The sequence below is a fragment of the Caretta caretta genome, chromosome 5 (assembly GCF_965140235.1).
Source record: "Caretta caretta isolate rCarCar2 chromosome 5, rCarCar1.hap1, whole genome shotgun sequence".
Lineage (NCBI taxonomy): Eukaryota > Metazoa > Chordata > Testudines > Cheloniidae > Caretta > Caretta caretta.
This window is the reverse complement of record NC_134210.1, coordinates 3,248,509-3,276,060: the sequence shown is the minus strand read 5'-3', so window position 1 is coordinate 3,276,060 and position 27,552 is coordinate 3,248,509. Positions and strand designations below refer to the sequence as shown.

The 27,552-nt window shown below is 61.7% G+C and overlaps 1 protein-coding gene and 1 long non-coding RNA gene across 6 annotated transcripts in view; one reads left to right on the top strand and one right to left on the bottom strand.

Moving 5' to 3' along the window:
* IL11RA (interleukin 11 receptor subunit alpha) overlaps positions 1-27,552 on the top strand; it is a 72,481-nt gene that overhangs the window by 21,360 nt on the left and 23,569 nt on the right. Inside the window, exon 1 of one of the 5 annotated variants that reach the window (XM_048850246.2) lies at positions 11,269-11,514. The exons of the other annotated variants lie outside the window; for them this stretch is intronic. The gene's annotated coding sequence lies outside the window, so the exon portion shown is untranslated. Of the gene's footprint in view, positions 1-11,268; positions 11,515-27,552 lie in introns of those variants that run through there. 5 annotated transcript variants of the gene reach the window in all.
* On the bottom strand, positions 24,866-26,577 carry LOC142071981 (uncharacterized). The gene is made up of 3 exons (XR_012668264.1): positions 26,307-26,577; positions 25,996-26,197; positions 24,866-25,018 (listed from the first exon to the last, which is right to left on the bottom strand). It is a non-coding gene; the product is annotated as an uncharacterized LOC142071981 (long non-coding RNA).

Sequence of the window (27,552 nt, the reverse complement as noted above, 5' to 3'; positions counted from 1 at the left end):
CCTATCTACCTGAGGCAAACTGGGAGATTTGGGGCGCTAACCATCTGGCATCGCAGCAGGACTAGGGCGGCTGCCTGCCTGCCCTGGCCCTGGGCCGCTCCCAGAAGCGGCCGGCACCATCCCTGTGGTCCCTGGGGCAGAGGGTCTCCATGTGCTGTCCCTGCCCTGAGCACCGGCTCTGCAGCTCCCATTGGCCAGAAACTGCGGCCAATGGGAGCTGCGGGAGTGGTTCCTGTGGGAACAGGAGTGCGCATAGACGCCCCCGTGCTCCCCCCCCCCAAGGGTGTGCCAGTTGCTTTTGGGAGCCACTGGAGGTAAGCACCGTTCCTCTCACCCCCTCCCGCACCCCAACCCCCTGCCCCAGCCCAGAGCCCGCACCCCACACCCAAACTCTCTCCCGGAGCCCAACCCCTCACCCCCTCGTGCACCCCAAACTCCCTCCCAGAGCCCGCACCCCACACCCAAACTCTCTCCTGGAGCCCAACCCCTCACCCCCTCGTGCACCCCAAACTCCCTCCCAGAGCCTGCACCCCCTCCCGCACCCCAACCCCCTGCCCCAGCCCAGAGCCCGCACTCCACACCCAAACTCTCTCCCGGAGCCCAACCCCTCACCCCCTCGTGCACTCCAAACTCCCTCCCAGAGCCTGCACCCCCTCCGGCACCCCAACCCCCTGCCCCAGCCCAGAGCCCGCACCCCACACCCAAACTCTCTCCCGGAGCCCAACCCCTCACCCCCTCGTGCACCCCAAACTCCCTCCCAGAGCCTGCACCCCCTCCGGCACCCCAACCCCCTGCCTCAGGCTCAGCCCAGAGCCACTTCCTACACTCCGAACCCCTCGGCCCCAGGTTAGAACCCGCACCCCCTCCCCCACCCCAACCCCCTGCCCCAGCCTGGTGAAAGTGAGTGAGGTGGGGGGGAGCGAACGATGGAGGGAGGGGGGCTGGAGTGAGTGGGGGTGGGGCCAGGGTGTTTTGGGGTTGTACCCTTAGACAGCTGGCGCTGCCCAGTGCAGGTCTCCTGGAGCCCAGGCTTCTGCTCTAAGCACTTCCCCGGCTCCCCTGACCCCCGCTACGCTGCGCTTCCTCCTTGAGAACGGGACGGGTCAGCCCCCATCTCTGGCCTCACCCCTCCGCCTGGGGGACAGGACCCCTTTACACCACAGGAGGGAAACTGAGGGACCTTAAAGCCCAACCCCCTCTGCCTGCTACCGTGCTAACTTCTCCCTCTCTGACCCCTGTGCCCCCAGCCCAGCCATAGCCCCCCGAGCCCCACAGCAACCCTGCGCCTCCTGGTGCACCAGCTTCCGGCGACAGCCCCGTGCGGGACCCCGGTGCCCGGTACTGTGCCGTAGCAGCCCCTGGCCTCCAGGAGGTGCTACGGAGAGGGGCAGGCTGGCAGCGGCAGGCCCAGAGGGGCTGAGACCGCAGCTGCCAGGGGGTCAGGATGGGGGCAGAGCCGTGGGACCAGCCCCTCGGGTCGGCCCCTCTGGTGTCAGGTTCCCAGCGCTAATTTTAAGCGCCCCCTGAACACTGGCAGGCTTGTTCTGCCTGGCGCTGAGGCTGCACGCGTGGAAGAAATAGCCGTGGTGCAAATCCCAGCTGTGTCCAAACACCTGGGCTGGAGGGAGTGGGCAGAGCCAGAGCTGTTAACATGCTCAGTGCGGGGGAATGGGGGGAGGGCAGCGGGGGGCGGACTGGGGGGGCAGAGAGGGGAGAGGGAAAAGAGGACACACCAGGGCGGGGGGGGGGGCGGGCTGGTGATGGGAACTGACTTTACTTAAGACGGGACTTCAAAGTGATGCAGTTCAACTCTTACAGATGCCCCAGTGGATGCTATGAATCCAGTTGAACCTGGGCTAGGGGCCGGGTTCGGCCATCGTGCCATGGGTCCCTCATCCCAAAACCCGAGCAGCCCCAGGAGTCTGCCCTGGACTCCCTACGCTGGTCGGTGTTTGCCTGGAGCCCAGGCTCCCTGTCCCTTCTCTGTGCCCCCTGGGCCCGCGTGGGGCCTCCCTGCCCGTGGGGTCCCGAGAGCGAGGGCAAACACAAGGGAGCACTTGTGGAACTCCTCGCTGGCTGTCTGCAGAGCACGCAGAAAGTCTGTTGCACAGAAAGCCCCTGTCGGGCTGGGGCGGGGGGTCCCGACTGGAGGGGGAGTGTGGCTCCCCTGCCCCTTAGCCCAACGTACCCCGTCTCAGCATCGGGCAACGGCAGGGCAGGGAGGGGCTCACCGGAGTTTTCCTTAAAACATTGCAGCTGAAAGCCCAGGCCAGCCCTGGGTAATGGCACTGGCAGCCAGGGGCCTGCGCCGGGGGCTCAAGCTACAGGGTGGGTCCTGGGTCCATTGGGTCTCCAGGGGCTCAGAGTAACCTCCCCTCCCTGCCTGCAGGCTAGCTCTGCTGTCACATGGACCCTGGCCCATAGCCCCCAGCCCCAACCGCCATGCCCCACGGCCCAGCTGGCGCTGAGCTGAGCAGAGCCACACCCACCTCCCCAGCCCCATCTTCCAACCGCTCTGCCTTAAAAATGCCCCTCTCCTCTGGGAAAGCCACGGGACTTTGTGCCAACTGCAGAGCGAAGGCAGGTCCGGGGTGCAGCCTCTCTCTGGTCACTGCCACGGCCCGGCAAGCAGGGGGAACGCTGAACCCCCTTACTGGGGGCCACACGCAAATGTTGTGTGGTGTTTCTCAGCTTGGCCGGTTAGATTTGGAAAGAGTAACGCCCCCGCCTGGCTCTGAGCCCCCGGGCACGCCGGGCTGGGTCAGCTCTGAGCCCCCTGGCACGCCGGGCTGGGTCAACTCTGAGCCCCCTGGCACGCCGGGCTGGGTCAACTCTCAGCGGGGCCAGATGTTCGAGCCGGGGCCCCTGGCTCGCCAGGCCGGGACTGCGACGTGTCTGGCCTGCGTCTAGCAACGCTCCTGCGCTCAGAACAATGACTTTTCCTTAACGCTCCTTACTGCAGACGTACCCAGCCGGGCATCCCGCCATGGGGCCTTGCAGCCGGCAGCTAGAGCTCCCGGGGGCTGCAGCCGGAGAAACAGACCTGCCAAGGCCACCGAGCTTCAAAGAGAACTCAGGAGTCCTGGCTCCATCAGGGCTGTTGGAGGGTGATGGTACCAGCTCGGGCTGGTCTGAGCTCCTGTCCTGTGGCAGTCTCTTAGGTTTCAAACGCCACCAGTGAAGGGCCCCTGCCCCCCTGAATCCTCCCTCCCGGCCTGGTTTAAAGGGACAGGGCGCTGTGGGGCAAACACAGCCCTGGTGTAATGTCATGGACAGCCCTGGAGTTACACCCATCTGTGTCTCACCGTTTTGCATTACCCCCCGTGCTGGCTGTCATTGGGGTCCACGTGCCTCCCCCCGGACCCCTGCACTTGGCTTCCTGGCTGGCAGCACCTGGCTGGCAGGCTGTGTTGCTCCCTGAGAGACCCGAACGCGGGCGAGACCTGAACCCAGGGCCAAGCACAACGCAGAGTTGGCAAAGGCGGTGCTGAAAGCGGCTCCCTTTCCATCCTCTGCCTTTGTCAGCGGGACACTGAGCTGGGGAAGCTGGGTTCTGGCCACCGCCAGCACCCTGCTCCACCTCCGCCACGTCCCGGGCACGGCCGCGGGCATGGCAGGGATTGGCGGGGCTAGGGGGAAGGAGAGAGCCACTTACTTTGTGTCTGGGCCTAGAGGTCAGAGCAGAGGGACTGGGAGCCAGGACTCCTGGGTTCCAGTCCCACCTCTGGGCAGGGAGCGAAGTGCAGTGGTTAGAGCAGGGAGCCAGGACTCCTGGGTTCTATTTGTACCTGTGCCACTGACTCTCTCTATGACTTTGGGCAAATCATCTCCGTCCTCTCTGCTGTCTGAGTGGGGAGATGTCGCCCGACTCCCCGGGGGCTGGGTGGTTATCTGCTCTCTGTACGGCGCCCTGAGAGCCCTGGGCTGTTCTGCACCGGTAGATATTAGTGTCTGAGCGGGATGCCCAGATCACGCTGCCAGCAGTACCCCCCCTTCTCTTCAGGTGTCCCTGGGGTGAGGAGGTTTTATGAGCCCCGCCAGCAGGAGCGTGGGGGGGGAATGCAAGCCCCCCCCCCCCCCATGCAAGCAGGGCGGGGGCACACGGGCAGCCTCGGGCATAAGGCCCATCTCTGCTTGGAGAGCCCTGCTCTGGGCGGGTGCCTTGGGGGAATGTTGCTGGCCCGGGGAGAGGGGAGAATGCATGGCTGCCCTGCCCTGTGGGGCAGCGAGATTGTCCCTGAGCCCAGCCACCAGAGGGCAAGACACAGCACCTGCTCCTCCTACCGCCTCGGGGGGATCCCCCTGGGCTCAGCTGGCCGCAGTCCCAGCTGGACGGCTTTACTAGCCACGGTCTGTTGCCTGCAGCACTGGGGCTTGTTACTCCTGCCGCATCAGCCCGGGGAAGCCTGTGGACCCCCAGCTTTCGGAGGGGGCCTAGAGATCCCGCTCCGGCTGGCCACACTGGTCGCCCCTGAGCAGGGGCTATTCTGGCTGCCTCTCCTGGTGACCCGGCCTGCACCAGCATAGCTGGGCCTGGACCCAGCTGGCTCTGGCTAAGCCCCGTCCCCCGGGAGGTGGGAGGCTGTTTTACTTTCTGCTCTTGGCCAGGGCTGGGTGTGGAGGGGGCAATTCAGCCTGTGCCCAGCCAGCGAGACTCTCCTGCCGCCGTCTCCTCTCTCGTGCGGCGTGAGGGAGAGCGTCTGTCTGTGCCGCGTCAGGCTCCTGCAGTCATCGAGTCCGTGGCTAGAAGGGACCAACGTGTCCATCGAGTCCGACCTGCTGGAGAACGCGGGCCAGAGGCCTGCCCCCAGGACTCCCCAGAGCAGATCTCAGCAAAACAGCCACTGTTGAATTAGCAGTGGTCAGGGATGGAGAATCCCTCCCTACCCTCGTTGTTCCAATGGTTAATGACCCTCGTTAACAATGTAGGCCTTATCTCCAGCCCGGGTTTGTCTCGCTTCAACTTCCGGCCATTGGATCCTGTCAGACCTTCCTCTGCTGGATGGAAGAGCCCTTTGTTGTTCCCCATGTAGGGTCTTATCGATCGTCACCCCTTAGCCTCCTCTTTGTTCAGCTAAAGAGACTGAGCTCCGTGAGTCTCTCACTCTAAGGCGGCTTGTCGAATCCTTTCCTCATTCTCGCGGCTCCTCCCTGAACCCGCTACAATGAACTGTGGGCCCCAAAACTGGACACAGGAACCCAGCCGCAGTCGCACCAGTGCTAAACACAGGGAAACAACCTCCCTGCTCCTACTGGAGATTCCTCGGTTGATGCATCCCAGGATCGCACGAGCCCTTTGGGAGCTTACTGTTCTGCTGATTCCCCGTCCTGCCCCCCAGATCTTTATCCTGCTTCCCAGGAGAGGGCCCCCAGACTGTAAGTCTGGCCTGCAGTCTTGGTTCCCAGGTGTATATACGTTTACATTTAGCTGTATTAAAATGCATATTATGTTGCTTACCAAGTGACCAGATTGCTCGGTATCAGTGACCTGCCCTCTTCCATATTCACCCCTCCCCTAACCTGCGTGGCATCTGTAAACTTTATCAGTGAGGATCTGATGTTGTCTGCCGGGTCGCTAATATGAATAGCGCAGGGCCGAGAACCGATCCCAGCGGGACCCCATTGGAAACAGACCCACTGGATGAGGTTTCCCCCTTTACAGCTACATTTGGGGAAGGAGCCGTTAACCGGCTTTTAATCCATTTCCTGTGTGCCATGGTTGTGTTCTAGTTTTTAACCTGCCCAAGGAGTGCCGGAGGGTGGGACGGGAGCAATCCCTCTTCGGCAGGCGGCGAGCTCATTCTTTCTGTCCTGTTTGCAGGTATGAACTGGATCACCTTCCTTCCCCGCCCCCGCTCCCATATCCCCTCCCCAGCAACATGCCCTTGGGGCCAGTTTTCCCCCAGAGCTGAGTGCCTTTGGCTCCCAGCGGTTTCGGGGGAGTGGGGGAGTTGGGGGACAGGGAGGGGGTCTCCATTGTTCTCAAGAGGAGCTGCTGAAAATGTCTGGGCCCAGCCCATCCTCCCAGCCCGTGCCCCCCTAGCCCAGGTGCTGGGCATGCTGGGAGATGGAAGTGCCGCAGAGACTTGCTCCGAAACAAGGCTGTCCTTTTACGGACCCCTCCCGCCCCGCTGCCAGCTGGGCCTGATAGCGCCAGGGCTCAGCCTGACAAGGAACCACGGCCCAGCCCCGGGGCCCAGCGGGGGAGAACGTTATTTTTCTCCTTGATTTTTAATAGCTGTTTTCTGTAGCCCTAATTGGCTTGGCTTGAGCCGGAGCCAAGGCAAATGCACCTGAGGGAGGCTTGCTTTACAATCTCCATCCGCAGGCTCCCGCTCCCCTCCCAAACACCAGCTCAGCATCTGGCCTCTTCTCGAGGGGCCGGGGCCGGGGGCCGGCCGTGCTGATCGGGGGGGGGGGTGCTCCCGACGCCACAGCAGCTGTGCATGTCCCATGAAGGGCCGTCTGTGTGAGGGAGGCGAGAGGCGGGGGCAGATGGGCATGGCTGGGCTGCGTCTGGGCACGTGCCAGGAGGGTGCAGAGCCACTGCCAATGGGCGAGTGTGGGTCGTTCCGGAGACGGGACAGAGTTGAGAACAGAGCCACGGCCTGGCTCTGGTTTTCACATCAGCCTGTCGCAGGGCTCGGTGCGAGAGCGGCTGGAATGTCCGTGGGCTCACCCGCTCTCACCCGGGTGCAAGGGGCATTTCTCCTGCTGTCTGCACACAGGTGCTAGGTACCTCCGTGCTGGGCAGCGTCAGCTCTCCTGCTATCTGGGGTTTTATAGGCTCGCCCAGCTGAGCGCACATATAGGGTGGGGAACTGCTATTGAAAACGTGGCCCCTTGCAGCCCAGACAGGAATCTGGGCCCCGCAAACCCTCCACCCCACCTAGGCAGGAAAGGGGGCTGTGTAATGAGCCAGGGGCCTGGGAGCCAGAGGTCTGGTTTCCATCACCAAATGCTCACTTAGGCTGAGCTTGCTGGGGCAGGGTCCCTGCCTAATCTCCTGCCATGTCTGTTACAGCACAGAGCACATTTGGGGCTTAGCGAGTCATTTCTTCTTATTGTTATTAATGAGTAATTGCCAGCTCTGTCTGTGGCTCACTGTGGGCAAGTCACTTAGTTGCCCTGTGCCTCGGTTTCCCCATCTGTGCCTTGAGCATAGTTCCCCTGACCCTGCTTGCAGAGTGACTGGCTGACTAGATGCATTCAGGTTTGCGAACCCCTTGGAGGCCCGAGGAAGGGGGAGGCATCTCTCCTAGCACCATGCAAGCTGCGGCAGCCTCTGGGGGAGTGGCCACATCTCAGCTCCTCACGGACAGCTGTGCACGGCCTGTGGCAATGAGGGAGCATTGTCTGCTGCTGGATACTCACCCCACACGTAGGGGGCGGAAGGTAGTGCTGAGTGAACCCGCAGAGAGCGTAGTGTGGCCTGGCCTGGCTTGACTCAGCCTCCGAGGTGTTGGCTGCTGATCGGGACGCTCTGCAGATCAACTCCCTGACCCCCCTGGGTGTGTGGGATTTGGCAGGAACCCCGGGGAGCAACGCCTGCCAAGCAGCGCATCCTGCCCCTGCCGGGAGCGAGGAGACGTGTGCACAGGGAACATAGCCCAGGGGTCAGGGGTAACCGAGCAGCTCTGCTCACGCAGGTCTGATTGCAGGATTGGGGCCATAGTTTGCCCATGCAGCGCTGCCCCCTACTGGGCGCGAGGGTCTCCTGCCCCATCATATGCATGTCCGCTCCTGCGCTGGCTGTGTGCCCACTGTGGAAAGTGGTGCATGCCCCCTCCCATGGGGCCAGGTTCACTCTTCTAGCTGGCCGAATGTTAACTCGGTACAACTTTCAAAACAGAAGGTCGTTCACCTCTGTCCTGCTCTCGCTCAGCCTGTCTGACGGCCTGGGGACATTCTCGGACTGGAGCCTGCAGCTCCCACGGGGAAGCCAGAGACGCTTGGGGTCAAGGGGGGGCTGGAGCTACAAAATGCCTGCGTCCTTCCTGCAGCATTTGTGCCGTTACACAACATTACAGTCGGCTGCAGTTGATGGGGCCAGAGTGTGTGTGAAAGACACGAGTGGAAGATAAAGCAGCTACTACTGCCGCTAGCTATAGGTATGCTCCCTTAGCTCAAGTGCTAGAGGCCTTTGTTTCCGGCAGCGCTGAGCGCTGAGAGCAGGTTTCCGCCCCACTGCCCTCGTGTGCGAGGAGATTTCTGTAGCCCTCGTGCCCGTTGTTCACAGCATACGGGCCCGGATTTTTGATGTCCAAAGCTAGAGCGGGGCAGAGACCAGAAATTCCGTCTCATGGAGGATTTGGAGATTTTGAAACTTTGGCTTCGTTTTGAATCGGAGCAAAACAAAGGGAAATTAAAAAAAAAAAAAAAAAGTTTTGGTAGATTGAAATGTTTCCTTTTTAACCCCTTGTGGTTCCGCTCCCTGTTCTGAGACGCGCCGTCGTGTAAAATCAGCCATTTCAGAACGAGCAGTGGGAATGTTTCGTCCTGCAAAGGTGGAAACGGGACGGTAGAGACAAGGTGGGGGAGGGAAAACCTTTTGATTGGACCAACCTGTGTTTGGGAGAGAGCCAAGCTTTCCGGCCTACGCAGAGCTCGTCCTCGGGGCTGGGCATTGAGCTGTTCGCTGGCCACTGCACCTGGAGTGTCTCTTGCGATCGGGGTTAGCTAGGTGCGCTGAGCAGTCCGGTCCCCCTTGCACTGAGCGGCAATGCAAGGCGCTGCTCCCTTGCATTGAGCGGCCTTTCCGCGGGTCCCAGGGCCGAAGAGAGCTCTGTGGAGTGCGACAGCTTGGCTGGCGGTAAAAGATCTCACCTCAGCCCCCTTGTCTCTCCAATATCCTGGGGCCACTCACCCTGCAGACAGAAATGGGACACCAGCCTTGTTTTCTGTTTTGCGGAACCATTTGGATTTGGACGCGGCTGCGTTGGCGACAGGAAGGGGACCCATCGGAGCTTTTCTGACCGAGAGGCCCCCAGGCGCAGGGTGATTCTTGAGCCCCAGGGCCGGGGCACCTGCTTCCCGTCACACCGTCCTGTGCCTTGCTCCGTGGCTGCCGGCTTGGGCAGGGACTCTGCTGAGCGGGAGGTGTCCTACGAGGAAGTGGTGCGGGTGGATTAGCTCCGGCAGCAATTGCCCCCCTTCTTTGTCATGCCAGTAAAGTCACCGAGGATAAATGAAGTCGAGGGACCCCTGGGGGGCTGCACAGTGCTGCTGGGCTGATGGATACCGGGCGGGGCAGGGCTGGAGGCAGAGCCTGCTGCTGTCCGTGCGCCTCCCACCTCTCCTTCCGGCTGACGTTGAGATCACGGCAGGCGGCCGCGGGCAGCATCTGCCCACTCTTGGCTCCTGGCGTGGGCACTGCCAGCTCAGCAAGGCGGCTGCTGGGCGACGTGGAGGGCGAGAGCTGAGTGGCTGGGGCAGCTGCTGTTCTCTGGGACCAGGCCAGTGCTGAAGGCCATGGAGGAGGCAGTGTCTCGGGTGCATGGTCTCAGCGGTGCAGACCTGTTCCCTCCCCACCCTGCCCTGGGGGGGTGTCGCTTCCAAGAGGGCACTGGCCCTGCATCCCAGGTGGGGGTGGGCTGAACAACAAGGACCCCTTTGTCCCCCGCCCCTACAGCCTGGGGAGCCCTGGCTGAGCCCGGGCAGCCCTGAGCCCGTGGACTTTAGCAGGCGACAAGGGTGCTCGGCGCCTGTCTACCCACTGCGCTGGGTCCGTCCCAGGAGGGGTTTGGGGAGGGGGGTGCAGCAGCCCTGTGTCGTTCCATCTCTGCTGTGAGCGGCCGCGGCCTGACGCCCGGCCCAGGTTGCTGCAGGTGCCAAGGAGCTAATGGGTCCTAGCTGGCAGGGTTGGTCCCCAGGAACCCCCAGTGACCCTGTGTGCATGTGGGGGAGGGCGTGTATTTCACCTGGCACCGCTGGGTGCCCAAAGTGGCTTTGTTTTGAAAGGGAGGGACAGCACATGGCCAGCTGCAGGCTCCCCTGTGCCCCAGCGCCGGAGGCCAGCAGGAACGGTGGCTGTTTGGGTTGGAGCTGCCGAGCTCCAGTGTTTGGCTGACCCGGGAGCCTTCGTGCTTGGAAGGGAGCGGAGGCCAGAAAGCTTCCCAGCCCGGAGCACAGCTCCCTCTCCTCTGCCCACTGGTGGGGGAAGTGCCGTGGGGCTGGCCGGGGACAAGGCGAGGGACAGAGGACATTCCCCAGCAACTGGGTCCCGGGCGTGCCACCGGGGCAAAGTGGAAGGTAGTTTTGTAGTGGGATTCATTTAGAGCTCATTGCGCCTAAGGAGGCAGCTCAGTGAGGGCCAAGGAATTGGCACTGGTGTGAACCAGTGGCTGGCACACGCTGGGCATAGGGACATGGTGCGGTTTGGGATTCCTCCTGCCCGGGCACCCTGCTCGGGCTGCAAACGCGGCCTGGCTGGGTCGTGAGCCCCGTCACAGCCCCAGGGCTGCTCCGGGCACTCACCAGCCTTCTGGTGACTGAACTGGTGGTGCCCCCGTTTGTCGTGAGGCAGGCCAGTTTGCCATGCCCGGGCAGCGCCCGCTCTCAGCCTCCAGGAGCGCCGGAACCCTCCTCCCCAGGCCCGTCTGCACCCAGGCTGGCAAACTCTTCATGTACTGAGGGCTGACAATGGCCAGGCCGGGTACTGACACCCCCTCCTGGCAGGGTTTGGGGGCCTGGTTCAGATCCATTTTGGAACCGTCTCTTGTTGGGGTTCCCAGGCCTGCACCTCTCCCTTCCCCTGTTGGTGGGACATTCCCCTCCCCCTCCCGGGAGGGGGGCTGGAGGAGCGTCTGTCCCGGGGTCCCAGAGGTTAGTGAGGGGAGAGGCCCAGAGGGACCCGACCCACCCCCAGAGACGTGACGGGCTATACCACACTTGTTTAACCTGTGGGGAGCGAGAGGGGGCTCACTGCTGGACCAGCGCCTTGCCCTGCTCTTTGCAGCTCTGGGCCCCCCGTCTGGCTGCAGAGCCCCCCGGCCTGGAACCCGGCCTGCCCCATCTGCCTGGCGACCTGCGGCTGCCTGGGGGCTGAAATCGCCCCGCTCCCCCAGCTGCTGAGCTGTTACTTTGCTGGGAGGTTATTTTTAGGAATTTCTGGAGCGTGCGGTCGGCATGGCTGGGGGCCGAGGGGCGGCCCAGGCGGGGGTGGGGGCGGGGGCGGGAAGAAGGTTTTTTTTTTTTTTTTTTTTTTCAATAAAAACTATTCCCAGCTGGCAGCGACTCCGGGCTTGGCTGCTGGCTGCTCTCAGTGCCCTGGTTTTCGGCTCTGCCAGCGCCTCGGGTTACCGCTGGGAAGCGAGAGGCTCTGGTTCCCTGCAGTGGGGCCGGGGGGGGCGCGCTGCAGGGGGCGGGCCAGCGCGAGTGAGTTTTCTGGTGTGCGCTCTCGAGCCTCCCGCTGCAGGCCAGGGGGGAGAATCCCCCCTTTTCTCCGCAGCCGAGCGCGGGTCGGGGCAGCCGGGCCAGCATGGGGACCTGTGGCCGTGGCAGCCGGCTCTGAAGGTAGGATGGAGGGATGGGGAGCCGCTCCGGCACACGGGTTCGGGGCCGGGCTGGTTTGTGCTGGGCCAGGGGCGCCCTTCCCGGAGGAGGCTGCTGGGAGGGTTGGGGGGAGAATAGTTGTGTATATAAGACAAAGACCCTAATATCAGGATAGTCCGGATAGTATCGGGACATCAGGCCAATCGACTGGTGCTTGTGGGCTGGGGCTGCCCAGATGGCGCTGCCCAGCCCGGCAGCCCGTGGGCATGCTGGGTCTGATTGGACATGGGGGTAAAGCTGATTTATCCCAGGGTGACCGGAACCAGGCTTGGGGGGTTGCTCTGGGTTTGCCCCCGGGGTGATTGGAACAGGGTCGGGCTGGAGGGGTGTTCCAGGTTTGCCCCAGGGTGACCGGACAAGGGTTGGCTGGGGAGGGAGGGGGGTGCTCCAGGTTTGCCCTGGCTGAGTCCATGGCGTGACTCCGGCCATCCCCTGGTGAGTGTCACTGTCTCAGTGGCCTGCCCCAGTGAGAGGGATGGGGGTCTGTCTCTGCTGCTAAGGGTCACGCTCCGTCCCTGGCTGGCCGCCCCACGCCACGTGAGGGGGGCAGGGCACCCCCAGGTGGGAAGCGGCCACTCTCTGCAGCTCAGTGTGATGGGGAAGGGGGCAGCAGGGGCCGGGCGGCTCCTGTGAGCGAACTGGGGGGGGAAGCGGGACCCAGCAGCACAGTGTAAACGCCAGTCTGGCTGCGCACATGCCTTGGCTGTGGTCTTGCCCGCGCCAGCCTCCCGCCAGGCTCTCCTGCTCTGCCTTCCCTCACAATCCACACCAGCGCCCTCTCCCGGTGCCACCACAGCGCCCCCCACGGCGCTGTGCCCCCCTCTACGCCAGCCGGGGGTCTGGCCAGCCTCGGGCTCATTCAGATTTCCCCAGCTGCCTTGGGAGCTCGTTAATCTGTCTGCGTTAACATTTGTTGGCTGCTTATGTCTATTGTCTTCTATTTTCGTCTGTGCTCGGAGCTGGCCGGATAGAGGCCTTTGCTAGCGTTCACAACAAACACGGCCCTTTCATCCCGTCTGTCCGAGGGAGTGTCACGCTTCTGGGGGAACCCTGAGGCAGAGAGGGGATTGCCGAGGGACGTCCTGCTCGCGCCCGGTGCCAATCCGGAGTCACTCTGGTTTAGTGCCGATGTACTTCAGCTGACTTTGGTGGAGTAGCTGAGATGGGAACCTGGCCCCCGGTCCTGTCCTGATGGTGACTGTATGAACCTTGTCCCCGTCATGGGTTTTCCACTCGACCCAATAACGTGTGGGGCCAGGTCCTTAGCTGGTGTGAATCGGCCCTGCTCCAGCAGGTCCAGTGGACCTGGGCTGCTTGACGTGAGGTGAGGCTCCGGCCTGGTGCGATTGCTGCGCGGGGGTAGTGGATGGCTTGAGGGAGCTTGGGGTGTGCTCTGCTGACCGTCTCAGACTGAGCTCTGCTGGATGCGCCTGGCTGGGGAGAGGAGGGACTGGCACCCCTCTGCCACCTCCCCGCTCTCTCCCTGGGGAGACCAGAACAGCTGGTGCAGTCGCAGCGCTCTGCTGGTTCGTGCCACCAGGGCACCGCACTGGGGAATGGCACAACCTGCCATCCCAGCGGCGTCCTTCTCGGGGCACACGCTGCGGGCAGCTGGGCAGCGCCACTCGGCAAGTCGGTTTACAATCAGCGTTACGCCCAAGCTGGTGTCGGAGCCAGGCACTCGGTCGCTGGATGTCACGATTTCAGGGGGATGGCTGCTGGCTCCTGCCTATAGGTCAGGACATGCCCACGGTGCCCAGCCTGGGTGCTCCGGAGTGGCAGCAAGAAAGCAAGTGTTGGGGGGTGCTCCCACGAGTGAGACTCGAGTCCGTACGAAGGGTGGGGGCGCAGGTGAGATTTGCGGCTGTCTCTCGTTCTGGCAGTGTTGGTCTCCTCGCCGGCCGGACTCAGCCCATTCAGGGCCCTACGGTTTGAGGGGAGCTGGGGACACCAGAGACGCTGTCTCCGTTTGATCCTAGTCAGAGGCAAGGCTGGGGGTGCAGCTCTGAGCCCAAAAGCCAGGCAGGGGCGACTGTCTGAGCCCCCCAGACAGAACGCTGGTGCAGGGCTGGTGGATCCGCATGGGGGCTAGCAGGGAGGGGCAGGGCGAGGGTGGGGATATTCCTGAGAGAAGTGCTAAGCTTTGGTGGGAGAGGGACTGGAGCTAGGTCTGTCGGCTCCAGCACATTCACACCCGCTGCAGAACTGGCCCTGGCTTGGCGGGCAGGTGCCAGGGACCCGCTCGGTGCCAGGCTCCTCTGGGGTCACTTGGCTGCAGCCCATGTGAGCGTACCTGGGCTCCGAGCTCGCGTGGGGCTCCAGGACTCTGCCGTGGCGCTTGGAGCAAGGGCAGCGTTTGCAGAGAGTTTTTCTTGGTTTAATTGGCATCTTCATGGGGGGAAACCTTTTCCCTTCTAGGGCCAGTAACTGGGAGAGCATTAAAGACGGGCCATGCAAAGGGAGTGCGAGGTTTGCTGGGCCATAGGGGTATTGCTGGGGGGCTGACGGGCGCAATCCGACACATGTTTCATCCTGGCCGTGACTGAGCCGGTGGAAGGAGCGTCCCTCCTCTGGAGAGGCGTTAAGGCTCCCTGGGCCCTGCTGGGGCTCTGGGCCTGGGTCCTTACCAGGAGCGCTGAGGAGAACGTGGGGTTTGGGGGGGATCAGGCTTAGCCCCAACCACCTGCCGCTGGAGCTCTGCAGCTGGGAGGGCGAATTGGAGTTGCCCCTTCAAAGTCCTGGGTCAGCCCCTCCCCTGGTGCAAGTCCTCGTGGCGTCAGGCCTGGTTCAGGCCCGACTGCAGCCCCAGGCTGGTGGACCCGCAGTCAGCGAGCCCTTTGGGAAGCTCAGTGTGGTGACATGCGCTCACTGCCCCCACAAGCCCGGGCTCTGTGCACAGGCAGTCGGGGTTGTGTAGGTAGGACAGTACGCGCCCCCTGCCGCAATACGGGGCAAGGTGTCCCGCCGGCAGAAGGCGTGTTTGTATCCCCGCTCTCGGACAGGGCCGTTTCCAGGATTGCGTCCATGAGCCCCAGGGCCCGAGAGTCTCTTTAAAGGACACCCCGTACCCAGCCCCTGCTTGGTTTATCTTTGGGATCCACAGCCAGGGAAGTGCCTGGTCAGGCTGTTTGATTTGCACTGTTCACTTGCAGGGATGGCTCGTCCCTTAGGAGCCAGGGCTGGAGGGGCAGATCCCCGGCTCCGGTGCAGAGCCTGGGGGGAGTCAATGGAGGGGGCGGCCCCCCGGGTTGGGAAGCACTTTGCCGCTGTCGGGATAGGCAAGCCCAGAATATGGTTCTAGCTTATTCTCAAGGCGCTTTGGGGCTGTCTGACCTCCTTCGTCCTGGGCCAGGCGCCCTCTTCTTGCGGTGCTGGGGGGAGAGATGGAGGGGCCCTTGGGGCCAGGGCTCTTTCCCCGGACAGCTCAGAGACAGAAGCGGCTGTGCGAATGTTCCCTGCATTGCCCAGACTGAGGCACAGTGTTGGATCAGTCTCCTGAGCAGCGAGTTGCTTGGGGCCTCGTGTCCTGGGCTGGCACAGAAGGGCTCTCGCAAGCCGGTCGGGCTGGAGGCCCGTTGGTTTCTCGCCTGCAGCTGCAGCCACACGGTGCCCAGGTCCGTTTCACCAGGATGCCCCCCAGGGCTGGAGGCCCCATCCAGGCATGTTAGAGCGTGGGTTCTAGTCGCCCGGCACGTGGCACCCAGCCCAGTCTGGATCCCCCTGCCATGGTGAGGGTGCCGTGGGTGAGATGTCGCCCAGCACCCAGGGTGGCTGACGCTGTGTTTGCAGGCGGGTGACCCTGGAGGCAGCAAGCTGGCACCAAGCATGCAGGGGGAGACGCTGCCAAGTCCACTTGGCTCCTTGTGCCACCACTTCACTGGGACTGCCCTAGACCACCCTCGGGGAGGATTGGCAGTGGGGAGCTTCGGAGGCCCCCATGGCGCCTCAGCCTGGTTGGCAGGGGCCTCTGTCCCCACCCCAGTCCCTGAGCGTCTCTTCCCCCCCCGCCCCCCCCCCAATCTCTGCCCGCGTCTCCCTTTCGCTTTGAAGAGTGACATCAAATGAAGCAAAAAAACCCCAAGCACAGAGCACTCAGTCCAGTGGAAAGTTGGCCCAACCCTGGTGCCTCCCCCAGGAATCCCGGCCATCTCCTTGCCAGGCCACTGCGGGGCATGGCATAGAACGAGTGTGTGTATGTCTCTGTGCGCGCACGCGTGTGTCTCTGCGTGCACGCGTGTGTGTTTCGTCATCCTCAGCAGGAAACAAAACAAGCAGCAAACCCAGCAGAGATTCTTGTCAGTGGATGGGGGCAGAGCAGGACAGTGGGTGCCGACGGGCCATGCCAACTCCTGGGCGTTTTGGGGTGCTGGCTGGTTCAAGGCCCCCAGAGGTGCATGGGGCTTGGGGATCAGGTCTGCATTTAGATAGGTCAACGGAGGCTGGGAAATCACAGGCGCGCCATCTGGAAGGGTTAATTTACAAACCGAGAGCTGCTGGGTTCCATTCCCTGGTTCTCGGGCTCGTTCAGCCAGCGAGAGCTTCCCAATGGGGTGACGCAGCTAACTTGTGTCCGAGTGCACGGCCATTTGATGGCCTGCAGGGGGTGCCATCGGGAATAAGCTGGGACATTTGGGCTCACGTAGTTTGAAAGGGGATGGTTCTTGTGGAGGGCTGTGTTAGCAGGTCCCCTCCCGCCCCTCGGATCAGCTGGGATCAGCATTGTGTTTCCAGCGTCAAACCTTCCAAAATCATGAGTTGGCCCCCCACAGAAATCATGAGATTGGCTTGAAAGATCATGAGGTTTTTGGTTTTTTAAGTAACCCGCTTGGGGTCGGGTCAGTCATCCTCTGGGCTTCGAGGCTGTAGGGGTCACATTTCCTAGCTTCTCCCTGCAGCCAGGAGGTGCTGGAAACGTACTGCTTTGCTAACGCGAGCCAAGATTCCCCTCGAATCCCAGGACTCCGGGAGGTGGGGCTGTACGAGAACCGCCCCACGCTACGAGGCTTGTGAGAAAACCGCGAGCGAGCTGCGCTGATCTGGACTGTGCTCAGCATCGGCCCAGCCCAGCTCTCACTGAAGTGAGCGGGAAAACTCGGAGGAGCTTGGCCAACACTGGGCGCTTTGGGCAACTCCCACCCCCCTTTTCTGCAGCAAGCCTAGGCTTTTCTGCCTTCTCCAGCTCCCTGCTGGCTGGCCTTTCGCACCGCATCTGCTGCCCAGCCGGCACCCGGCAGATGTCTGCACGCAGGAGTATTGTCGCCACCAGCAGCGCAGATCCGAGCAGGCAGCCTGCGGCCAGGGCTGCTGCTTGCATCTTGATCAGCCCAGATTTCGCCTGCATCATCCAGCAGGGCTAGAGGTAATGGCCACCCTGCTCACCAGAGCTCTGTGCTAACGCTGGGCTTTGCCAGGGTGGGCCCTCGCCAAGGGCCAGGCGGCCCTGTCCGCACCCAGTCCTTCCTTCAGAGCAAAGCAAGGGGCCGCGGAGCAGTGGGGGGCAGAAGGACCGGATAGGCTGGTGCCTCAAGGCTCGAGTCGCCCCTGGCCAGCAGCAGCCTGGCGGCTTGCCCCGGCTGGGGTCCCAAGGCCGCCCCTTGGCTGGCTGGATTGCGGGGGGAGGGGGGAGGAAGCTACTTGGATGGGCGCCAGACTCCCGCTGCATGGAGGGTGTTGGGATGGGAGGGGCAGCTGGCTCAGGCCGCCACCCCGGCGCCGTGTGATGGAAGATGGGGACCCCCCTCCGCTGACCCTCCCAAGACACCACGTTGATTCCGGGTGCGCAGCTGAGCTCGGCTTCCCACCGCCTGGGAGGGCTGGAAGCGGCTGCTGCATTTCAGCTCCGAGCCAGCCCCGCCTGCCGGGCTGGGCTGGGGTGAGGCCGGTCATGGCCTGGAGAGGTCCCCGGCTGCACCAGGCCGTGGGCAGCAGACGCTCTTGCTCTGTAATTAACAGCAGAGGAATCCACCCAGCGGAGGAAGAAAGTGTCCCATTGTTTCCCCTGCTGGGGACTCCCTGTGCTGGGGCTTAGGTCATCATTGGAGCAAATATAGAAGGGGGGCGTCTGTCTCCTGCTGGCTTCCTCTCTCCAGACCCCCCTCTGCTGCCCCAGCTCTGCTCTGTGGAGCTCTGTCTGTCTATCTGTCTATCTAGTCTGTTTTATCCTGCCACCCATCACCATAGTATCTAGGCACCATCCACATTAAACTCCACAGTGGATCCCTTGTGAGCTCCAGGGGGGGTCTGTCTTTCTCCTCTTTTGGGACGTGATTCTGCCTGGGGAAGGCTTATGGGTTTTACTTTGGTCGCTGACGTTCCTTTGGCTGGTGGACGGGGTGTTGGAATTGTGGGGGGCGTTCGGGGAGAGGTGATGAAGTCGTTTGTATGTAGATTCGTGGCTGCCAAGTTTTGTGCAGCCTTGCGGGTGGCATTTTATGCCAGTTATTTGTAATGAATGGCGTTAACTGTGTCTTCATTCTAATGATTTGCCTGGTCCCCCAGACGCGGGATAGACCAGAAGGCACCTGCCCGCTCCTCCCAGTCCCTGCTCTGCAGGAAGGCTCTGCGTGGGCAGGCCCTGGGTGCTCATCCATAGGGTTCAGAGTATTGGGTAGGGCTTGTCCGTACCAGAGATAGGTAGGGTGTCTCGCCCAGGCTGGGAGCCCCCTGGGATGCAGGTTTACGGTGCTGACCTCCCTGGCAAAGCTCTGTGAGAAGCCAGAGGACAAGTGTGACGAAGTGGGACTGTTCTTAATGTTTCCTCTGAATAGTGTGGGGGTGCCTCAGTTTCCCCTAGGCAGTTCTTAAGTATCTAGGAGGTGGGATAAGGATGTATGCTCATTGCAGAGCCCTAGAGGGCAGGTGTGTGCAGGGGTCTGGACACAGAGAATGGCCGACACCCTGTTTCCTGGCAAATAATGGCCTGGGCCCTTCCCCCCTGCAAGGTGAGAGCTAAAGGGTTGGAGAAGAAAGGACTCAGGTGACCTCCTGGCCTGGGAAAGGAACAAAGCCCAGGGGAGGAGGGGCTGGAGGGAGTTTCAGTTTGGGTCTGGCTGGAGACATGGAGTGAAGGGCAGACATGGTTGTCTGGCTCACTGCCCCCAAAATGGACCCAGCTGAGGGGTCCCGTTCTCTGCACCTGCAAGCTCTGTGTTAGACCATGTTCCTGTTGTCTAATAAACCTTCTGTTTTACTGGCTGGCTGAGAGTCCCGTCTGACTGCGGAGTTGGGGGGCAGGACCCTCTGGCTTCCCCAGGACCCCGCCTGAGTGGACTCGCTGTGGGAAGTGCACGGAGGGGCAGAGGAGGCTGAATGCTCCGAGGTCGGACCCAGGAAGGTGGAAGCCGGGTGAGCTGTGTGTCCTACAGACAGGCTGCTCCCTGAGAGGAGACTTCCCCAGAGTCCTGCTTGGCTTCGCAGGGAGCATTTCAACAGCATCGCCCGGGGACTCCGTGACAACAAGCCCTCTGTCAGAGAAGCTGGGCGTTCTTGCCTGGGTCATGCGGCCATTCAGCTGGGTTTAGAGCTGTCTGCCGCGTCTGCACTGAGCCCTTGGTCAGCCCTGGCCCTGCAGGCTCTCGGGGTGAAGGTACAGCGCAGCCAGTGAAAGTGTGTTGCCTCGTCCAGCTCCTGGTGAGCTCTGGGCTCCTGTCCTTGCAGCGGGGCAAGATCTTCTAGATCCAGCAGCTTTCAGACTCGTCACCTGCGAGCAGGGGCTCTTAGGGCCGGGCGCTGCCTCGAAGGGGGGCAGCCTGGTTCTGAGCTGGCAGCAGCTGCCCTGGGTTGTCTGATGGGGGCACTGCGTACAGCTACGTCGGATTGTAGCATTCGCTTCCGTCTCTGTCCCGCTCCCTTCCCCTGCGGGTGCCTGGAATCGTGCAGTGTCCCGAAGCCTGGCAAACGCTGGTGATGTCGGACGCTTCAGGCCGGTACCAGGACAGGTGCCTTTTGGCTTCGTTTCCATGGTCTGGGCGCCTAGGGCGCGGCACTGAGACCCCACCAACTCATTTCACGCAGGCCCCTCTGCGGCCGCCCTGCCCTTCGGGGGAAGGCCCCTCCCCAGGGCTCTCCAGGAGGATCGGAGCACAAAGCCCTCTCCCCCCTCGCTGCCGGGGCCGTGCCCAGGAGCCGGGCGGGGCAGAGAGCACAGAGCGCTGGCTGTTCTGAGCCGCTCTGGCTCCGCATGTGGGCCCGCACTCCAGGCTTTCATGGCCGTGCCCTGCTAAGTATGTGCTGGCACCGGGGCTGCCTGCCCCATGGCGTTTGCCAGCCCTTAGCCGCTCCACTCCGCTGCCCGCTGGGGGGGGGGACTGAAAGGGGAGAAAAAAGCCCTCCCTCCTTTCCGCAGCGACGGGGACAGAGCGGCTGGCATGCAGACAGCAGGGCAGGGCGCCGCGCTCAGATGCCGGCCCAGGGCTTCCCACGCTCCGACTCTCTGCCCCTCTCTCTGGGCTCCTCCTGGCAAGGGCGCTCTGCTGGCTGGCTGTGCTCGGGCATTAGCCGCAGGTTCCATCCCAGGCCCTTTATCCCTCTCTCAGGCAGCCTCTTTCGATCCCTCGCTCTCTGGGCTGGCTCCTAGCAGGGGTCAGGGTCACCTCCGCCTACCCTTGCCCTGTGGGATTTCCCTGCTAGACTCTGCGGGCTCAGCATTTGTCTGGGGCTTGGAATGGGGATGGCAAAGGCCCCACCTCTGATCAGGTCCCACCAGGCACTGCCCAGACCCAGCCAGTCCCTGCCTCCGAGAGCTCCTGGTCTCCACAGCCAGCCCAGCCCGAGGATGGGAGACAGACGGGAACGGAGACGTGGAGAGTGAAAGTGAGCGCTCTGCAATATCACCAGAGCCCGCGGGAGCCGGTTCAGGGCTGGCTACAGGAGCTCTCAAAAGGGGAATCCTCATCGAATGGGGTCCTAGCGGGAGGCCGCCGGGCTCCGTCCTGGGCCTGACACTTTTCAACGTCTCCCCCGCCCCGATTCGGGCAGTAAATATAAAATCCTTGCTGGTAAAACGTGCAGCGGGCACACAGATTGGCGGAGCTATAAATAGTGACGAGGCCCCACAGAGCGATCGGGGTGGGCCTGTGAAAAGCGAAGCGGGATTTAATACAGCCATGCGGAGTTAAACCTCGTCTAGTTTATCAACGAGTAGATTGAGATGGGACTTGGTCAGTGCATGACTGCCTTCACCAGAGGAAAATCCCAGGGACCGAAGGGCACTCAGATCTAGCAGAGAATGGCTGGACAAGAAGCAACGGCTGGAAGCAGAAGCCAGACAAATTAGAAATAAGGCACAAATGTGTAACTGGGCGGGTGACTAACGATTGGAACAGACTGCCAAGGGGCATGGCAGATTCTCCAGCTCTTGATGGCTTCGGACCCAGCTGGAGGCTTTTCTGGAGGGTGCTTTAGCCAAACCCAAGTGGTTGGGCTCAGTACAGGGGTAACTGGGTGAAATGTGAGGACCTGGGCTAGGCAGGAGGTCAGACTAGATGATCTAATGGTCCCCGCTGCGCTTCGAATCTCTGACTTGCTGATGTGGTTCTATGTATAGCTTTCACCTTGTATCTGAGTTCTGAGCGGGGTTTGTTTTTGCCCCCACACCCATACGTTGTGTTGTGCTGGAAATGGCATGTCTCCAACCGGGGCTGGGCCCACAGGGGCGGGGTTCTGGGGAAGTTTCAGTGTCTTTTGTGGTGAAGCCAAGGGCCCCTTGGCACCCAGTGACATATGCAAAAACACATGAAAAATATTTCCTGCCACCCAACCCCAGCACTATCAAAGCAGTGCCAGCCTGGGCCTGCCTCGGGGACCTGAACTAGCTGTCGCCGCGAGGCACGGCAGGCCTGTAATGGGGCAAGCCCCGCCTTGGGTGCTGCCCCCTGTACCCGCTGCTGTCCGGTGAATGGGCCCGTGATCTCTTCTGCTGTGTCTGTCCCCTGGGAGCTGCGAGTGCCTTTGGCCACCAAGGAGTTAACGTGAGGGTTTTTCTTTATCTTAACCTTTACTGGAGCTCTTGCTAAGGCGGGTAGCCGCAGCAAGACCATCCAGCAATTGTGGTTTCACTCAGTGAGGTAATCTCCGAGCTCAGCCAGGCTACATTGCTTCTGAGCTCTCTGCATAAATCCCCGGCTGAACTGGCCTGCGAGGTGACTAGGGAGCAGTGGAAGGGGATTAAGAAGAGGGTGAAAACTCCATCACTAGGCTGGGTGCATGCACAGACTATCCACAAAGCAAAGCGGCTTGGCTCGCTGTGTGAGAGCCGGGTGTGTTCCCATCACATCATTTACAAAAGCCAGGCACTCGGCAGCAGACCGAATAGCTCCAGACATCCTATGTTTTATACTGCCCAAGGAAACACCCTGTGCTTAGCCACTCTACAAATGCCCATTTTGTCACAACACAATAACCTTAGCTCTGGCCTAGGGGCTGGTCCTGTTGGGTTTAAATCCCCATTTCAGTATCTAACTGTTTCACTGAGCGAACTGGCGCCCGTTGCCATGTCAGCTGTCGGTGGAGCGCTTCTGGCCGAGGTCTGGTAACTGCTGTGCCTAGAGAAGCATGTTTGGACGTGTGGTTTAACAGGGAAAGCTCAGGCCAGTCTCCAGCCTTACAGGCGAATTCTTTACGCGTGGAGCCTGCGCTGGAGGCTGCAGGGGGATTTGTGTTGTGCGCATACTGTGAGGCGAGTGAGGGAAGCAAAGCATCTCGGCTGACGCGCTGGGCGGTGCGGGGACATGGGCACTGCGGTGCGGCGGTAGGAATAACTGGTTTATGATTATCATCTGCACAGGTGAAGGTCTATGCCCGCAGCCACCCAGCCAGGCCTTTGCCTTTAAGTGCTGGAGGTTTTGTCTGAACTGATAAAGAGGATCTAATTTCTTTATCTGGGGTTTTTGGCTTTTCCGGGGTTTTCGTTTCTGGTCTGTGTGGGGAAACGTCCAGCGGCCAGGGCCGTCTGGGAACCTCGCTGGAGAAAGTCAGACGTTTTTGAACTTGCAAACGCTTCTCACTCTGTTGCTACACGAACAGCGTGAGCTGGGCCAGCCAGCCTCTAATGGCCACTCTGCCATCTTTAACACATGGCCGCGCAAGCCTGCAGTATGTTTTTCCAGGCTTGCCATTCACCCAAATCCAAAGCTGTTTTCACTATAGTTTTCCAGGCGGTTCTCAGTCAGCCAGGGCCCTTCTCCTGCCAGATCTCCGTGTCCTGCCCCTTGCGTGGGCGGCAGAGCTGTGCAAAATGAAGATCCCACGTTTGCAGGGTTGCCAACTTTCTAATCACACAAAACCGAACCTCCTAGCCCCGTCCCCTGCCCCAGCCCTTCCCCACAGCCCTGCTCCTGCCCCGCTCCTTCTCCGAGGCCCCACCCCTTGCTCACTCCAGCCCCCTCCCTCTGTCGCTCGCTCTCCCCCACCCTCACTCACTTGCTCATTTTCACCAGGCTTGGGCAGAGGATTGGGGTGCAGGAGGGGTGAGGGTTTGAGGTGGGGCCAGAAATGAGGGGTTCAGGGTGCGGGAGGGAGCTCCCGGCTGAGGCAGGGAGTTAGGGTGCAGGAGGGGTGAAGGCTCCAGCTGGGGGTGCAGGCTCTGGGGTGGAGGAGGGGGCTCTGGGCTGAGATAGGGGGTTGGGGCACGGGAGGGGGTGCAGGATGTGAGCTCCAGGAGGGAGTTTGGTGCAGGGTCTGGGAGGGGGCTGGGACAGGGAGTTGGGGTGTGGGAGTGGATGTGGGGTGAGGGTTCTGGGAGGGAGTTGGGTGCGGGAGGGGGCTCAGGGCTGGGGCAGGGGCTTGGGGTGCAGGGTGTGGGCTTTGGGAGGGAGTCAGGGTGCGAGAGTGAGCTCAGGGCTGGGGCAGAGGGTTGGGGTGCAGGAGGAGTTCGGGGAATGGGCTCCAGGTGGTGCTTACCTCAGGGGGCTCCCCGGAAGCAGTGACATGTCCCTTGGCTCCTAGCTGGAGGGGCGGCCGGGGGGCTCTGCGCACTGTCCGCGCCTACAGGCACTGCTCCCACAGCTCCCATTGGCCACAGTTCCCAGCCAATGGGAGCTGCAGAGCTGGCGCTCAGGGTGGGGACAGTGCGCAGAGCCCCCTTGGCCGAGCCTCCGCTAGGAGCCGGAGGGACGTGTCATCGCTTACGGGGAGCTTCGCAGCGCCGGGTAGGGATGGCTTTCTTAGGCAGTTCAGAGCAAGTGAAAACCCAGGGGCTAGAGTGGAAGGTCTTGGGGCTGGGATGCCGCTCGACACTAATGTTGGAGCCGGCTTGGTGGCGCCTCCTACACCTAAAGCAGCCCCCGGTTTCCAGGCCCTCTGAATTTGCCCAGCGTCCCGCCTTTGGACAGTGGAAACATGGCATCAAAGGCAGGTTTAATCTGTAACTGTCAAGGACGCTGGGTGCTGCCCTAGGAGAAAGAAATCCAAACATCGCTGGTTACCGCTTGTCCAAATAAATCCCACAGCAGGATGTGGAAAAATAAAACCCTGGCCTTGGCGGACAATAAACAAACAAGCCTCTAATAAACAGTGTCGAGTAAACCTCGGCCCTGAGCTGAGCCCCCGGGGCCCCTTGCTGCGCTCCAGGGTGGCAGCAGCCCAGCACTGCCATGCCAGGGGGCCAACGGGCACAGGCAGAGCCAGCCGCGTGATTTTCTGCAGGAGACTCTGGCCTGATCAAGCCTCCAGCGCGGAGCCGGGGACTGGTGTGCCTGGAGGGATCCTGGCTGCGAGAGCCATTAGCACGGTGCTGGACCTGGGTTCAGAGGCCGTTCTCACCGCGTCCCTGCGAGCTCCCCAGGGTGTAACTCGAAACCAGGCGTGTTTGGGGCCGACATCCTGCTCCGGTGGCGCTGGGGTAAATCCAGGGGCACTCAGGCCAGGCCTGGGGGGGAGGGATAGCTCAGTGGTTTGAGCATTGGCCTGCTAAACCCAGGGTTGTGAGTTCAATCCCTGAGGGGTCCATTTGGGATCTGGGGCAAAAATTGGGGATTGGTCCTGCTTTGAGCAGGGGGTTGGACTAGATACCTCCTGAGGCCCCTTCCAACCCTGTGATTCTGCGTGGCTCCAGGTTGTGGCAGATGTCAGGCCAAGGGCTGTACTTATGCTGACCTGTATGGGGTGGTCACTCGCAGATTCCCGGCCATTTGGGTACTTCTGGGAATCACCTGGGCCTGCCCTTGCCAGCGTGACCGACCCCCCACCAGCATGGTCTCGGACGCACGGTGCAGGCAAGGTCCCACCAGTGGGAGTGGAGAGGGGCGCTCTTTAAAAGGCATGCAGTGTTGCTCTGGATTTACACCAGCGTTAAGTAAATCTGAATCTCCCACCACCCTCCCTGGCCTCTTTGAGACGGCAAGTGTCAGACCCACCAGCCAATGGCTTCGTGGATTTCACATGGGTCCTGAGTCATGTTTCGGTGCCCGGTGCCTGGATCCTGGCTTGCCTGCTGCCATCCATTCCCCCGTGCACTGAGCCCAGGAATCTGTGTGTAAACAAACACTCCTGACCTTGGTATGGGAGCTGCCTGTTGCTTTTTCCATGTCAAACTCTTTCAGACATCTCGGTGCTCTGCCCTGCGCCCAGCTGGAGCCGGCCAAAGGGAGCACGACCTCGCTGCTTGCTCCCTGCTCCGGGCGGGGACCAGAACCAGTCGGAAGTTTTCCCACACCACGGGTTTCCCGCGGCGAGCGTTGATCTGACAGCATTGAAATGTTCCCCAAGAGCATATCGATTTTGGAGCATTTCGAAGGGAAATGATCAACACACTTTGTGTTTCTCTGCGGTCTATGACTCTCGCAGAAGGCAGTGAGGACATGAACGTACAGTGGCCGTTCGGTCGCGTGGATGTGCTTGGACAAGGCTAGTGTTTCTGAATTGGATTGTGTTTGGAAATGTCCCCGTTTCGTTCCGAAAGGTGGGAATTTCCTGTGGGCTGGAACCCTTGCGTTGCGCCCGGCTGTAGTGTGAGGCTCTCTGTGTTGCGGGGGGATCCCGCCGAATGCTGGGAGTCACTTCCCCACTCGTGCCTCAGTTTCTCTTCCCACCCTTTGGCTGTTCGGACTGTTACGTGTGTGTACAGCAGCTAGCACATGGGGAGGCTGATTTCGCTCAGAGCTGCTCCTGTGTACAAATGCTGTCATTGCACGCAGGAGGTGTGTGAGTGTCGTGAAATGACCCTGACTGTCTAATTATAACGCTCATTCCTTGTACTGCACTCGCAGTCATAGGCCCCCATGGGGCGTGAAGCCAGGTGCTATACAAACACACAATACACACAAGCCAGGCGCCGTACGAACACACAGCCATGCTCCCCCCTTCCCCCACAGCTCAAAACTGAAACAGACGAGTCAGGCAAGAACAGATGCCAGAGAAACAAAACCGCACTAGTGCAAAACACGCCAGTCACATCTTTTTATAATTCCCCCTCCCCTCCCCCCCCCCCCGGCTGCCCCCGCCAACCTGCTGTGTCAGGACTGCAGAGCAAGGTCCTAGCGGGACTGCGTCCTCCAGTCCTGTTTGCATGTTGCTGCCTTTCGGTGGCCCCAGTCCGTATCCTGCACCGAGGGAGGAGTTTGGGCTGATCGGTGCCTCTGGCCGCGATTGCAGGGGACGTATTAACACTGAGAACTCCAGGCCTGTCTGCCTGGCACAGGATGGGTGCCTGGATCAAGAGACACAACTTGTAAGAACACAGCGCCTGGCACCCTGGGGTCCCGGGCCGTGGCTGGCGGTCCAGGGCAGGACCGTGCCACCGATAATAAACTACAAACCCCAGAACTGAAGTGTCACTGCACTCCCCTCTTGCCCGAAAAGATCCCCCCGTCCTGTACGCGCTTCAGGGAACGCCCTCTCCCTCCCCGGATCGCAGACACTTCTGTGTAACGGCCTGGCCAAAGGGTTAATGGCAGCCGGGGCTCCTGGCGCACGGGTCCTGTTTCCCCGTAAGCGCTGTGGCGTGGCCTATGCACAGTCAGCTGTGTCTCCTGCACTCAGCCGGCACACCAATTCCCTCGGCTCCCGGCCTGAGTCACGGGCCCTGCGCCGCTTGCATTGTTCACGGCCCGGGAGTTACAGCCAGCCAGGGCAGCCGGCCAAGTTCCAGAGAGAGACTTTAATTCAGTGCAGCTTTTGCCAACCCTGGGCAGCCTCCGGCTCCTCCCTCCCGGTGACCGACCTTTGCCCCTTGCACACCCCGGAGCGGCCTGGCAGGGAACTCACAGCCCGCCGGATTGCCCCCGGCGCCAGCTCTGACCATAAACAGACTTTCTCACCGTACCAGAGCACAGTGTGTCCCAGGAGCCCTCTCCTCCCTCCCCTGAGCTGATCGGCGCGGGGGCAATATTTGTATTTTATGGAGCTGAAAGCCAGGCCTGGGTGCTGCACAGAAACAGAGCGAGAAAGTCCCTGCTCAGCTCCCGGTCTAAACAGACGTGACAGAGACAGGGCGGGAGGGCAATCAGAGGCCCGGGGGCGGGGACAGGTCTGAGGTATGGAGCCCAAGTCTCCTGACACCCAGGCCAGTGCTCTGCCCACTAGGCATCCTTCTGAGCCAGCTCCCGTGCGGGGAGCTCGTTGTCTGCCTGGCGCCTCTCCATGAGCCCCGCCCGCCCTGCGGGGGGAGAGGCAGCCCTCGCGGTGGGAAGCGGGGACATCTCGCCTGGCTTGGATTAACTCACATGACAACATATTCCCAACACACATGTTCCGTGTGTGGTGAACAGGGATGCATTTGGGCTGCTCTCCACGCGTGGCAGATGGGGGCTGGGCCAGGAAAGACACTTGAGCTGCCAATTGCTGCATGGCTCCTTGCTCCCCTTCTGCCCGTGCCCGGGTGGCAAGGAGAGCCAGAAACCCACACAGAGCCATACAGGGCCAGAGCCGAGCCAGGGTCTCTTTCGAGCCCCCCGCCGCCTGGGGCTCCAACCACTTCCCCTCGGCAGCCTCGCGTGGGTCAGGCAGGGCCCAGCTGGCTGCGGATGGCTAGCCTCTGGATCGCGGTGCCCTCAGAGACACTGG